Source organism: Mesoplodon densirostris, chromosome 7, assembly GCF_025265405.1.
Source record: "Mesoplodon densirostris isolate mMesDen1 chromosome 7, mMesDen1 primary haplotype, whole genome shotgun sequence".
Lineage (NCBI taxonomy): Eukaryota > Metazoa > Chordata > Mammalia > Artiodactyla > Ziphiidae > Mesoplodon > Mesoplodon densirostris.
The window spans coordinates 95515390-95521656 of record NC_082667.1 but is presented as its reverse complement, the minus strand read 5'-3'; positions in this window follow the sequence as shown (position 1 = coordinate 95521656).

Below are 6267 nucleotides of genomic sequence, written 5' to 3'. Positions count from 1 at the left end.
GGGAGTTCAGCTCAGAAAGCAGAAATCATTGCTCTGACAAGAGCCTTACTACTCACTGAAGGCAAGTGAATAAATATATACACAGACTCTCACTATGTATTCTCCATGGTGCATGCCCACAGGGCAATCTGGAAAGAAAGGGGACTCCTCACCTCAAAACATAGACATAAAACATGCTTCTGAAATCCTATCACTGTTAGAAACAGTCTATAAGCCTTCCCAAGTGGCCGTAATGCACTGCCTAGGCCACCAAAAGGGTGAAACTCATATAATAAAAGGCAACCAGTTAGCTAACCAAGCTGTAAAGAAAGCAGCAAAGGAAGGGGATTATCAAGTCAGGAAAGGGTCACTTCTCCCACAGATTGACCTGTCAAAATACCAGCCAGTGTTTTCAGGAAAGGACAAGGAGAGGGCCAAAGAGTAGGGATTCCCTCTTGATCACAACTCATCTGGCTGGAAATGTAGTGCACAAGGAATTGTTTTGATTCCTGAGGCACTCTTGGACACTGTGCTGCAGCACATTCATAATAGTACCCATTACGGGAGAGATGCCACCTTATAATGGATTCAAAAATATATAATAGGTCCTAACTTACAAAGGGCCATCCAGTGAGTCACTCAAAATTGCATGCTTTGTGCTAAAAATAACCCAAAGACTGCTATCAGACTTCCCCAGATGGGGACTCAACACAGAGGAACCTACCTCACTGAGGACTGGCAAATAGACTTTACTCAAATGCCTCGAGCCACAGGAAATTTCAGACACCCGCTAGTATTTGTGGACACTTTCAGGATGGGTAGAGGTATATCCCACCAGGACAGAAAAAGCATCTGAAGTAGTTAGAGTCCTCCTTAAGGAAATTATCCCCCGATTTGGACTGCCTAACTCCCTTCAAAGTGATAATGGGCCTGCTTTTGTCTCTAGCATAACCTAACAAGTGTCTAAAGCACTGCAAATTAAATGGAAGCTACATTCATCCTAGAGACCATAATCAATGGGAAAAGCTGAGAAAATGAATTATACATTAAAAAGGAGCATTGCTAAAATAAGTCGAGGCTACTTTAACTTGGGATAAGGCTTTGCCAGTTGCCCTGCTATGGATCAGAGTGGCTCCCAGAAGAGGCTTAAATTTAGCCCCTTTGAAATATTGTATGGTAGGCCATTCCAGGTGTCTGCTCAGGTGGGAGAATCTATTGATATAAATGCTCTGAAAGATCTAGCAGTTGCCAATTGTTTAAACTCTGGGCACTATACTAACCTTTGTTCATGAGTTTGCTTCCAGCAGGTCTGGCTATCCAACTAAGGTAGACTTATATCCTTTCTGGCCTAGAGACTGAGTTCTCCTTAAAACCTGGAGATAGCAAGGGCCTGAACACCAGCTGACTGCAAGGTGGACAGGACCACACGTGATATTACTTACCACACACTCATCTGTCAAGTTAGCTGGAGTAAAGCCATGGATTCATCACACTTAGGTTAAAGCAGCACCACTGTCATCAGAAAATGACAGAACTCCTGAGAGGCCTAGAGAGCAATGGGTTTGTGAACCCTTAGAAGGGTTAAGGTTGCTCTTCAAAAAGAATAAGTATTCAGGTGAAAATTTCATTGTAGAAGTAATTTCATCAGATTCAAATAGTTGTAGATAAAGAGAATTGTATTGGTTACTAAAAATTTTAAGGAGTATTCCCAACCCAAAGCTGATCAATTTCATTTCACAATCACTCCCTCATTGCCCCTGTTCAGCAGGAAGTATCCAGAAAGTTCATTGCCTCCTTTCCCACAAGACCATGGAATGGACATTGACAGTGGGTAATAGTAATACTGGCGGGGCAGGCATGAGCTGTAGCAGCCCTGCTCAGCCATTGGTTGGTGCCACAGTGGGCCTCTCCCCGAAGTGAGCGACCATCAATGAGCCACAGGTAGTGGTCCCACTCAGCCACTGACAGGCACCGCAGTGGGCCCTGCCCCCAAGCAAGTAACTATCAATGAGCAACCGCTAGTGGTCCTGCTCAGCCATTGGTCAATGCAACAGTTGGCCCTCCCCCTCCCCCTCTTCTGTATAAAAGGAGCCCTAATTCAGCCTGAGGTAAGATGGTTTTTTGAAGATGCTAGTCTGCCATCTTCTCAGTCTGCTAGCTTTCCAATCAAAATCGTTATTCCTTGTTCCAACAACTTGTCTCCTGATTTATTGGCCTGTCGTGTGGCAAGCAGAACGAGCTTGGGCCCAGTAACAATGGGAGTGAGGAGCTCCGCAACCAAGAATGCTCATGGAAGGAAGCCCAGAGCACCACAGAAGCAAAGTGCTATTGTTGAGTGACGTGCAAAGTGTGAGGCCGCCATTGCAGTCTTTCTCCCCATGCACCAACCCCTGCCTCCACAGGCACTAGGTAGGGCTCCTGCTGGAGTAGGCTCACACCCCCCCGGCCAACACCTCCTCTACCCCCTCCCCACCTGGGCTGCCCGCTTCCCCCAGATTGCTGCCCTGGCACCCTCCCACCTGATGGACTGGCAGCCTTGGGAGCAGATGCAGAGGTGGGGCTGAAACCACAGTTGAGCCCCAGGGACTGTGTGACTAAGGAAGAAGAGCTGAAATCTCTCCTCGCAGATGAGCAAACTGAGGAGTTACACCTCTGCTGACGGCTTCATAAATACAGTGCCTGGGGAACACCCAGACAAGTGCTCCCGCAGCTGAGATGGGTGTGGCTTTAACAGCTGTGGGCTTTGTGGACATGTACATGCAGGGGTTGGGCCAGTCCAGAGTCTGAGCTGCCTGTACAGCTTGGCTAAGAAACAGATCTGGGGGCCTCTAGGCCAACAACTAGGGAGCAGGCCCCGCCCCAAGACAGGGCAGTGACAACCACAGAGCAAACAGAAGGCCCCACTCAATATCCAGTGCAGGCTCTGGTCACCACATCACTTACACCCCCTATCAAAGGGGTAATGGCCAGCATACACTGAGGAAGGAGGGTAAAAAAGTGAAGTGAAGTGAAGTAAAAAATAAAGTAAAATTAAAAAAAAAAAAAACCACACAGGGTACACAGGGGCATTTCCACATAAAAATAGCCCTCCCGAACAGTCTGAGGGTCTGGCATTGGAAGAACCCCCAGAGCATTTAGCCTTGAAGGCCAGTGGGGCTTGAGTGCAGGAACCCCACAGGGCTGCGAGAAACAGAGACTCCACTCTTGGAGGGCACACACAAAGTCTCACATGCACTGGGACCCAGCACAAAGCAGTCCCTCCATAGGAACCTAGGCTAGACCTACCAACAGGTCTTGGAGGGTCTCCTGGGGAGGTGGGGGTTGGTTGTAGCTCACTGTGGGGGCAAGAACACTGGTAGCAGAGGCCCCAGGGAATATTAATTGGCATAAGCTCTCCCAGAGGTCCCCATTTCAGCACCAAGACCCAGCCCCACCCAACAGCCTACAGGCTCCAGTGCTGGAACACCTCAAGCCAAACAACCAGCAAGACAGAAACACACCCCCACCCATCAGCAGACAGGCTGCCTAAAGTTGGACTACGCTCACAGCCACCCCAAAACACACTCCTTGACACAGCCCTGCCCACCAGAGGGACAAGGACCAGCTCCACCCACCAGAGGGCAGGCACCAGTCCCTCCCACCAGGAAGCCTGCACATGCCTCTGGACCAACCCCAACCAGGGGACAGACATCAGAAGCAAGAGGAACTACAATCCTGCAGCCTGCAGAAAGGAGACCACAAACACAGTAAGTTAGACAAAATGAGACAACAGAGAAGGAGCAAGATAAAAACTTACAAGAACAACTAAATGAAGAGGAGATAGGCAATCTACCTGAAAAAGAATTCAGAGTAATGATAGTAAAGATGATTCAAAATCTTGGGGGAAAAATGGAGGCATGGACCAAGAAGATACAAGAAATGTTTAACAAAGAGAAGATTTAAAGAATAAACAGAGATGAACAACACAATAACTGAAACAAAAATACATTAGAAGGAATCAACAGCATAATAACTGAGGCAGAAGAATGAATAAGTGAGCTGGAAAACAAGATGGTGGAAATCACTGCCACAGAATAGAATAAAGAAAAAAGAATGAAAAGAAATGAGGACAGTCTCAGAGACCTCTGGGACAGCATTAAACACACCAACATTCACATTATAGAGGTCCCAGAAGAAGAAGAGAAAGAGAAAGGGCCTGAGAAAAATATTTGAAGAGACTGTAGTCGAAAATTTCCCTAACATGGGAAAGAAAATAGTCACCCAAGTCCATGAAGCACAGAGTCCCAGACAGATAAACCCAAGGAGGAACATGCTGAGACACATATCTCTGGCAACCTGCATCATTTCACTGAGCCTAAATTTCCACATTTACAAAAAAAGGGATAACAAGTCTCTTAAGGTATTAAGGATTAAATAAGGCAATAAATAAACCTAACAAAGATCTGACATTTCATCTATTTGTTCAACATAATGAATCCCATTATGACACTGATTATTATCATTAGAAGGGCAAAAAGGGGCTTATCCAGCAAGAGGTTAAATCCTACTCTCTGATCTAGGTACATAAGAGGATTCAGCAAGTGGATAATATATTAATTACATTACCATTTACTTATACTTTATGCAGTATTTTTACTGAATGTGAAAATATTTTTATACATCATTAAAACTGACTAGCTGAATAAAGCCAAACAAGATAAACTCTCAAACACAACTCAAATAGAAAGTTAATTTTTATGCTGGATGGTAGCACATGAAATTTTCAAAAATATTAATACAGCTTAGTTGGCAATTTGCCTAAAAAGGACAAGCTAAGGAGTCAAGTAGACCTGTGTTCAAACTTTATTTTGCAGTTGTTGAAAGGTGCATGGTCCGGCCCTCAAGATGGCTGTTCTCTTGCTCTCTGTACATCCCCTACTCAACCAGTGCCTGCCTCACCTACACCCTACTCACCTTACTGACCTAACCTACTTGCACTATGTCCCAGCTAATGATTGTTCTGACTTTAGATCAGAACATCTCCACTAAGACAGCTTATCAAAGGGGCAGTGAGGGGCATTGCTCTCTGCTGTTTTCCCTGGTAACTGAAGAGCCAACCTGACATCAATTCCCCTTATAACTGGTACCTGATGCCATGTCCTGCCCCCTTCTACCAGACAGTGAAATGTCACTCCAGGGGGACCTTACTTCAGACATGGAAAATCCCCTTATCCATTAAACCAGTGGTCCCCAACCTTTTTGGCACCAGGGACCAGTTTCATGGAAGACACTTTTTCCATGGAGCAAGGGTGGGGGGAGGGACTGTTTCGGGATGATTCAAGCACATTTACTGTGTACTTTATTTCTATTATTACATTGTAATAATATAGCAATTCTGCACCATAATGCAGAATCAGTGGGAGCCCTGAGCTTGTTTTCACTTGGCACTCACTGATAGGGCTTTGATATGAGTCTGCAAGCAACTGATTTATTATGGTCTGTGTGCAAACCTCTCTAATGATGATCTGCATCTGCAGCCACTCCCCAGCGCTAGCATCACCACCTCAGATCATCAGGCATTAGATTATCATGTGGAGCGCACAACCTAGATCCCTTGCATGCTCAATTCACAGTAGGGTTCGAGCTCCTATGAGAATCTAGTGCTGCCACTGATCTGACAGGAGGTGGAGCTCAGGCGGTAATGCAAGCGATGGGGAGCGGCTGTAAATACAGATGAAGCTTCGGTCACTCACCTCTCACCTCCTGTTGTGTGGCCCAGTTCCTAATGGACCACAGAGCAGTACCAGTCTGTGGCCTGGCGGTTGGGGACCCCTGCATTAAACCACTGATGTCTCTGTCACTGACTTTGGGCTCTTTCTTCGGTCTTCGTCTACAGGTGGGGCAAGTACAGGGCTTGCAGGCCTGCAGGGTACAGCCAAACAAAAGGATTACAGCTAACGTGCTTTGAATTATTTAGCACCTTGTATTAGTTTGCTAGGGCTGCCATACAAAGTACCAAGTCTGGGTGGCTTAAACGACAGAAATTTATTTTTTCACAGTTCTGGTGGCTGAAGTCCGAAATCAAGATGTTGGAAGATGTGGTTTCTTTCGAAGCTTTTGTACCTTGGCTTTTTTTCCCCCAAGATTTTTTTTAAATTAATTAATCAATTATTTTTATTTTTGGCTATGTTCGGTCTTCATTGCTGCATGCAGTCTTTCTCTAGTTGCCGCAAATGGGGGCTACTCTTCAATGCAGTGCGTGGGCTTCTCATTGTGGTGGCTTCTCGTTGCAGAGCATGGATGGCTCTA